The 9,452-nt window shown below is 32.1% G+C and overlaps 1 non-coding gene across 1 annotated transcript; it reads left to right on the forward strand.

Moving 5' to 3' along the window:
• Positions 1-1,914: 1,914 nt before the first annotated feature.
• LOC141515667 (U6 spliceosomal RNA) lies at positions 1,915-2,021 on the forward strand. Its single transcript, XR_012476426.1, has one exon. It is a non-coding gene; the product is annotated as a U6 spliceosomal RNA (small nuclear RNA).
• Positions 2,022-9,452: the final 7,431 nt, after the last annotated feature.

Raw genomic sequence — 9,452 nt, forward strand, 5'->3', positions numbered from 1 at the left:
GGTCTTCAAGGAGCTTGTAATCTAGTAAAATGTACAAATAGTATAGCAGTATTCCTATAATGAATGGAAATGGAATAATTTGATGACAATTTGTAATACTTGTACAGACATAAGGGAAACATCTGAATCTATGATATATAAGTATATGTATATGTATATAAATGTATACACACATATACACACACAGACACATAGGTTTTTGTATCACTTTCATTCAGTTTAGCAGAATCCTTGGCACTTAATAGACACTTAATAAATATTTGTTCCCTTCTATTGATCACATCATGTCTACCTTACAAGCAATTTAAATCATTATACACCTTAGGAGAATATTTATAGAGGCAGGCAAAGAAAATGTTTGGAATCAGAGTAGCTTCATGGGAATTTCCTGAAATGCTAAGTACTACTTTTGCAGGAAGGTTAGGTCAAAAATGTAGGTCAAGCACAGAGTATTTCTTTTTGCCAAGTCTCCTGGCACAAATATCTTTAATGGAACTTGTGAGGATTTTAAAGTACCCTAGTATAATTTATTCATCCTCTCTGCACTGTCACTAATTTCTTTATCATAGGGAAAGATAGGCTAATATGTCCTATTCAAGATATCCATATAGTTTGAGGAAGTAATACTATTGAATTTTGTAACTGTAGAATAGTTTTACAATAATAGAAAATAAGCCCTCTGAAATAAAATAAACTCAAGGCAGAATTGAACATTTTGACCTTATTTACTGCTGCTTAATTTCTTCTCTTTTTTTTTCTGTCCTTTGATTCTACATAGTGGTTGGTATTCAGTCATTCAGTAGTATTTGCCCCATTATGATTCCATGGTCCATATTGTCCTGGGAATTTTCTTGGCAGATACTGGAATGGTTTGTCATTTCCTTCTCCAGTAGACTAAGGCAACACAGGTTAAGTGATTTGCCCAAGGTCACACAATTATAAAGTGTCCGAAGCCAAATTTGAACTCAAGTCTTTCTGACTCCAGGTCAAACATTTTATTCAAGGCAAAGGTCTTAATGAGAACAACAAAGAGACCTCTGTGGCTAGAGCCTAGAGTGTGTAGAGGAAGTGCTATTTAAGAAGACTAGAAAGACAGAAAGAGATCAGGTACTTTAAATAACAATCAGAGAAGTTTAACTTTGACCCTAGTTTACTGATTATAAATTTATTAAGGAAAAAAGTAATAAATAACAGCACAAGTGAGGATGCATAGTGAGACACACACACATATATATGTAATTATTAAGGGAATTTGTTTTGCTTGACTGCACATTTGTTACAATAAATTTGTTCTTTTTTTCCCAATATAGTTTGGGGAAGAAGGAAACAAAGTAAATTTTCAGTTTATTTTAAAAATAGAGAGGTAAAAGGGAAACTGAAGATATAAACTGTTGCATGGACTTTCAGATAGGGTAATTTTATTATTAACTTTACTTAAATGTTTTACTTTGTTCCAAAGTAGGGGTAATCTATAAATATTTGTGATGTAAAAACAAAATACATCAATCAACTTTTTTTTGTTGTTTTGTTTTGTTTTTTAGGTTTTTGCAAGGCAAATGGGGTTAAGTGGCTTGCCCAAGGCCACACAGCTAGGTAATTATTAAGTGTCTGAGACCATATTTGAACCCAGGTACTCCTGACTCCAGGGCCAGTGCTTTATCCACTATGCCACCTAGCCACCCTCAACTTCTTTTTTTAAGTAAACATAATAAATGTTAGTATCATCAAAAAAGGCAGAATAGTTGAAAAATGGGATCAGGACAGTTTTTCTCTGTCTGTCTCTGTCCTCCCTCTTACCTTTTGTTTTCTTTCTATTATATCCCCCTATTTTCTCTTCAGTTTTCTCACTTTTTTGGTATCAAGGGAGCCTCTGACTCTCTAATTTGAAAACTTGACCCTTAAGAAGTAGTTGTAGTGTTCGCTTTGGCAGCACATATACTAAAATTGGAACGATACAGAGAAGATTAGCATGGCCCCTGTGTAGGGATGACACGCAAATTTGTAAAGAAGTAGTTGTAGATTACAACTGTAGAAGAGAAAAAGAAAGATCCAGTAAAGATTTTTTTTTTTTGTGTGGCAGAATGGTGGGGTTCTGGAGTTACAGTGTTGATGGGTGATTTTCTTTTGTGCATATTTAATAAAGTTTTGTGCATTAGACTGGATTGCAAATTGCTAGAGATTTTAGGCCAATCTATGTGTATTAAAGGGCTTGGCAAAATTAACCGAGTCACAAAACTTTAATTGTATCCTCCTGAAGATACAACACTTCCTGAGACCTTCCCTAATATCCAGGTCAGGTTGAATTGAAGATCTCAGAATCCTAGCACTTAGAAGTCATGGAATTCTGACAACAATAGTGAAAAGTACCGTTATAAATCTAAAAGCTCTAAAAACAACAGAGAAATATATTCTTAAAGTAAAAATATTTTATGAACTTAACCAGCAATCAAAAGAAATAATCAAATAAATATATGAAACAAAAAATAAGATCATATTCAAACCATAGGCAAAACCAAACAAATGAACAAAAGGCAAAATTAGGAAATTAATAAAAACATACTTCTAAAATTTATGTTTAATACATAATTCTTTGAATATGATTCATGTAATAGTCTAAAATATTATGGTTTTTTTAGGAATTCCTATCTAATTCTAATTTAGAAATTAAATACAGGTCACTTTTTCACTTCATGTTATAAGCATTCAGTGAACACTTCTTATGTAAACAATTCAAAGTAGATCATATTACCAAAGAAATTGTTAACTTAATTGAGAATATCCCATGCTCTCCAAAATAATTCTTTGAAGAAAAAAAGTCATATGGGTAGATATAAAATGATTAAATTTCCATGTAAATTCATTTGAATGCTCGATAGCTTTTATATTAATTGACTTTTTAATTTTTAAATTTTGAATCAATTTCTGGTGGGTAACAGTAGGTACTCTGGAAGTGAGAATTATGTCTTTAATAGCTTTGATTACATTTTCCTTAATATTTCTGTGTATCTTTCACTTTTACTTATATGCCATACATGGCTTTTCACATACCCTATGAAGCAATTCAATGGACTTTTGTTTGTACATGTGTTTGGAGAGTGTTGCCATTTTGGATGCTTTTTAAAATGTGTCAAAATATTTAAACATCCAAGAACTTCTCTCTTGTTTAAGTGTCTTCACACTACTAGAAAACCTTTCAATTCTGCAGTGTTAAAAACAAAAACCTATCTAGTATTTCAGTTATAATCTTGGAAGAAAAACATCCTAAGAATAACATGTATCAGCTATGATTGCAGATTTAAAAGGGAATTAAATTTAAAAATGAATTAAATCTAAGACCATGCTATGGCATGCAAACTATGTGGAAAAGTCACATGTCTTAGGTTATGTTTACTCATGGGCACTTGAGGCTTTAATGAAGGCAGCAAACACTGCCTTTGTTAAAGCACTGACTAGCATTCATTCAACAAAAGGGTACCAGTAGCCATGCAGAGCTTGTATTAAATAAATATTAGCATAAAATGTCAAAGCTTGCCAATTTAAGAAATTCAAGATGAGCTTAGATCAAGTAACTATGTCCAATCATTTGAAGGCAAGGAACAAATGAATACATTGATCATATTAGCTTAGGGTAAAAGATCAGCAGCTAATAATAATAAATTAACCAATTAATACATTGTGCATTTCTTTATATTTCCAGTTCTAAGACAATGACCTTGGACTTAGATGTAAGATATACTATATACACAAGCAAAAGTGACACTTAAGGAGATGAAGCACTAGTGTGGCACATTTCATAAGCATCAAGATGAAGTGAAAAGAGTACTAAACCTGGAGATCTTGATTCAGATCCTACTGTGACCCTGTGCAAGTGACCATAGGTAACTAAATTGATTACTCTAAACCTTGGTTTTCTTCTTTGAAAAGTTGGTATAATACCAATTATGAGTTAAGTGCTTTGTTTTCCTTTCCTTAAATTACTATATAAAATGAATTATTATTAAGATGTCTTTGCACAAAGATGATGTTTTATATGTGCTGATTTCATGATTAAATTTTTGAGTGACACTTCAAAAGTTTTGGTGCTTGCTTCTATGTTAGGAAATCTGTGCAGAAGAAATTTGCACAGAATGCAATAAAATTTTTAAGGCCCTTCAAAATCTATTTTCAAAATAACTCATTGAGGGAAAGATTTCCAAAGAGTAGAAAAGACAGATGGTATTTTTTTTAAAAAAGACAAATAAGAAGGCATCAGCAGCTATTGACCCATATGCCATATGCCCATATTCTCATCTAAATAAATTCCTTATGATTTTTTCTGTATATATATATATATGTATACATATATATATATATATATATATATATATATGTATACATATATATATACATATATATATATATATATATATATATTGAAAGTATGCTTGATGAAAACATGTGAAGGGAATAGGAAGACTTTCATAAAAGATTTTTTAAAGCAATACAAAATCTTCATAGTCACACAATTAGGACAATGAAGAATAAAGGATCCCACTATTTTTATTTTTTGTTGGTTTTTAACAAAGCATTATGGTGGTGTGTTAATGTTTTATTGGTATTGTAAAGTAGGAAGTATATACTGTAAAAATTACCCAAGGTGAACTCTATTAACTTTCAGTAAGAAAAATTTACTAAAAAGCTAAACGGGGATGTATTCTCAAATCTGAGACACATTTTCCCACTGAAGCTCTAATATCAAATTTCTGCCCTACTTTTGAGTTGATGAGATAGAATTTTGCCCTTCCAGCAAAAATAGAAACCCTAAGCCCATACTTTATAGTTTCTTTGGCTAGTCTTTACAGACCTCCTAGACTGTAGGTGGGCATGCAGAGAAAAGTGAAAGCAAAAACCTTCTTTGAGTTAGCTCTTCTAAGCAATGGTCCAAGGCTCGTCTTCCTCGAGAAAGCTCCTTCAAAGGAGAATAAACTTCCTAGACCCCAAAAGAAGTCTCATCCCATAAGATATCTGATGAAGGTCTCCTATGAACTCTAATCTCAGATGTACTAACCTATAGGTTTATCTCATGTGATAAACCAAAATCCAAATTTCTATCATCTTTGCAATATGCTCAAAAACTAAGCAACATACATTTGTCCCATTCTAGAAAATAAAAAATTCTAGAAATCAAAGTTTCCCAATATTATCTTCAAAGTTCTTATGACAGACTTTTAAATAATTAGACATATAGAGAAAGAACTCTTCATTCCTCTTTAACCTAGGAACCTTTTCTCAGTGGAACTATTTTTTCCCAAATTTTCCCTATTCTTCCTTATCTTTCCATCAACTATCTACATCTAAGAAGGATACTATCTTAATACATAATATTAAACATAATAAACAGTATAATAGATAATATAATATTATACATAATATGTAGATACATATCATTTTCACACCATGCTTATTATATTCTGATCATCATATTCATCTGCTAATCATTAATATGATGAAACTTTTAAAAGAAGGAAAAATGACTACATTTGTGAATTCATGATTACTAATAAAACAAAATGTAGTTGACTACACTATTGTGAGAATGAAAGCCAAAAAAATGACCCTTGGCTAGTGCTGACTAGGTTGACATTCCCAAAGGTGTTGCAGCATGAAAAATGTTAAACTTTGCAGCCAAGGCAGGTTCTGCAGATCAGGAGGCTGCAGTAGAATTTTAAAAATACCTGCTAATTCTAAAGAGGGAAGCATTATGTTAAATAGTAATGATGATGAGACTGGCTTATTTTAAAGGACATTGGCAAATGAACCTATAAATTCAAATTGCCTCCAAAATTTTTGCTCTAAATCTTTGAAAGACCTGACAACATTGTTAGTGTATATCAATGTAGTTTTAAGGGCAAACCCATAAGGGTGCACAGACCTGAAAATCCATGGATATTAAAGAGAAAAGCCTGAACCTTATGCCAGTCCTTTGGAGGTAGAACATTTGAATGATGTCTGAAATATTCTGGGTTGGTTCCACAGATGCTTATGTGTATTGTGTGTATATGTATGAATGAATCAAAGAGTTGAAATAGTAAAAATCATAACAGAATACAATACTTAAAATCCTATTCTTATAATAATTGCTTTATTATAAAAACTGAATAAAATTATTTGTAAGAAATATTTTGTTGTTGTTGTTCAGTCATGACTGACTGTAATCCCAAGAACCTTGGCATACCAGGTTTTCTCTTCTCCACTATCTCTTGCAATCTGTCCAAGTTTATGTTCATTATTTCTATGCCACTATCTATCTAGCTCATCCTCTACTATCCCCTTTTTGTTTTGCCTTTAATCTTTCCCACAACAGGGTCTTTTCCAGCGAGTTCTATCTCATTATATGTCCAAAGTATTTAAATTTCAGCCTCAATATTTGACCCACCATGAATAGCCTGAATTGTTTTTTTAAGTATAGACTAATTTGACTGACTTGATGTCCAAGGTATTCACAAAAATCTCCAGTATCACATTCAAAAACATTACTTCTGTGCAGACCTTGTATATAAGTCCAAAACACATATACACACATACATAAAAACACAAATGCAAAGATGTCATTAAACAGAATAACACATAAAATAAGGTTCTATATTACTGGTTGATGAAATGTGAACAGAAGCTCACAGTAGCTTAACCTTATTTTTCTTCTAAAAGTTGTATTCCAATATCTACTAATTCAGTGTTTGTGGTGACTCTATAGAATGTAATTATCACAAATGATTAATTAAATCAGTTCTGTAAATATTACTGAAAACCACATATCAGTCTACTCACATATAGCTCCACTTAACTATCCTTGTAACTTTCCAAAAAAGAAAATCATTTCTTGGTACCATTCTCTTCTGTTTTTTCTCCACCTAAGCCATTTGATAGTATGGGCTATTTTTGATTTAACATTTATTTCACTAAGCAGTCAGTACAGCACTTGGGATTTATTTAAATATTTAATAAGTTTTTTGTTCATTCCTTTCCACATCCAATCATTCAGCAACTAGATCTTCTAGTTTTGCAAAGATTCTTACTGGTTTTTTTTTTTTTTGATTATGGAATCCTTTGACAGTCTGGTGAAGCCTATGGACCCCTTCTTAGAAGAATGTTTTTTAAATGAGTAAGATACATCAAATTACAAAGGAAACTAATTCTATCAAAATGTAATTATCACTACCATCTCTATTTCCATTGGAAAAGGTTTGCAGACCCCTGAGTATTTATGATGCAGGGAACTCCTTTGGAGAAAAAATAGGATAGTCCCTATGGTTCCTGCAGTGTAATATTTGAGAAGGAAAATCAGTAAGTTCTTCAGAAATGTAACTTTGATACAAAATAGATTAGTTGTTTAGCAATCTCAAAACATTTTTACTTTTCAGGGGAGTTTAAATCATCATGTGGTACTGTCTTTCTTGAAGAAAAAGAAATATTCACCAGAATGATATATGCTTCAAGTTTAGTTCCTTTCTAGGGAGATGTGATAGGATGTGTGAGAGCTTTATGTTTCTGGATCTGTTCCTGGTCTCCTCTGAGTCCTTGACTTTTTTTACTCTGTAATGATATTGAGTCAAGTCAATGAACATCTTTTAAGTGAATACTATATGCAAAAACAATGGACATAAAAAAATTTAAAGACTTGCTGCCAACTGCCCTCTAGGAGATTTATAATCTATCAGGAAAAACAACACATTAAAGGGAGCTAAAAAAAGGCACAGAAAAGATACCCAGAGTGAATGGTGGTGAAATCCAGCATACTTTTGTGAGAGCTGAGGATCCTGTTAGCCATATTCAGAGAAACCCTCAACATCAGCTATACCTAAGTTTTGTCTTAATGATTTCCTAAGTTTAAAATTGCAGGGTAAAGACAACTAGTTCAACAGGGAAACTGATTCTCTTGAAATCAGGCTCTGAGGACTGCATCTGTTTTCTGTGAACTTAGTCTTTGGAGGACCCATAATTCTGCAAACATCTTGGTATTAGGACCAACTAAGTCAAGAGCATCTATGAATGAATCTAGCAGGAGAAAAATAGATGGAAAACAGAGAAATTATTAGCATTTCTATGATAATCTCTCTGCATCATCAATCACAATGGAACCACTTCAGTTACCCAATATGCTTTATGAGGCCATTAAAATGACATTTAAGAAGATGAAACTGACACTTAGAAGAAATCCATGCTGACGGCAACACAACTTCAAAAGCATTAAGGGTTCATCTTACAAGATCTCTATGGGAGAGAAAGTTATCAAACATATTTAAAAATATGGACAAAATTAATACTCTCAAAAGTGATTAATAACTAATCAATAACTACTAACCTATATGAATACTTTCTCATCTTTATAGAACCTAATGAGAATCATATATAAATATATTGAGAATGATCTTAAATAACATGAAAAGCAAACAAAGTATAGATTCTGTGGTAACTTTTGCATACACACACACACACACACACATCTCTTTAAACAGAAATACACATAAAACAAGGTTCTGTATTATTAGTTGATGAAAATGTTGTGACCAGGAACTTACAGTTACCTAGGTTTATTTTTCTTCTAGGAAAAAATGTCCTAATACAAACTAATTCAGAGCAACTCTTTCAAAGATCACTACCACAAATGACTACCACATTTGCAAATGACTTCCTTTAGCAGTTGACTTCTTTTGAGCAACATATTTTACTAAAATTACAGTGAACACAAGATCTTAAACAGTTTCTGGTATGATAAAGTAAAAATAACTTGACTCCATTGAGCAAATGTGACCTTCAACAAAGCATCTCTCATACATATCTTAAGTTCATATAGAATTCCTTCATAAATGTATCACAAATATAACTTTGATTATTAATATCCAGTGAGGCCCCAAAAGGTGAAAAAACTCTTTAAAATGTTTTTCACTGCCATGGAGTATGTTCTGCAAATATGCAAATGGAAGAGGGAATATTTACATAAGAATGTTAAACTTCTCCACATTGTGAATTCACAGTTCTTACTTTGGATGATATTATTGGGAATGATTGGATGATGTCTATTGGGAAAAGCTAGGTCTCCTCAATGAGAATCATGATTCTTCAAAAGTGAGTAGCTAACAAATCAATAAAGCAAAGGCAAAAAAATACCTATTATCCAAATTATGATACACACATGGAAGGCCAGTTCATTGAATTAATCTTTCAGTTTCTCCATATGGGACAGATGCCACATATAGATAATAAAGTTTCAGAAGTATTCAGGAAAAAGAAAGGAGATTTCATAGTGTTTTTAATGTTTGTCTCTGACAAACACTCACACCCATACACATGCACACATACTTACATACACACCCCTTTTCCTTGTGGATCTATAATGTTACAAAAACATTGCATTCTCCAAAGCATCAAAGTTTCAAAAAAGACAACAGAGAAATGAATGGTGGACATATGTA

Source organism: Macrotis lagotis, chromosome 2, assembly GCF_037893015.1.
Source record: "Macrotis lagotis isolate mMagLag1 chromosome 2, bilby.v1.9.chrom.fasta, whole genome shotgun sequence".
Classification (NCBI taxonomy): Eukaryota; Metazoa; Chordata; class Mammalia; order Peramelemorphia; family Peramelidae; genus Macrotis; species Macrotis lagotis.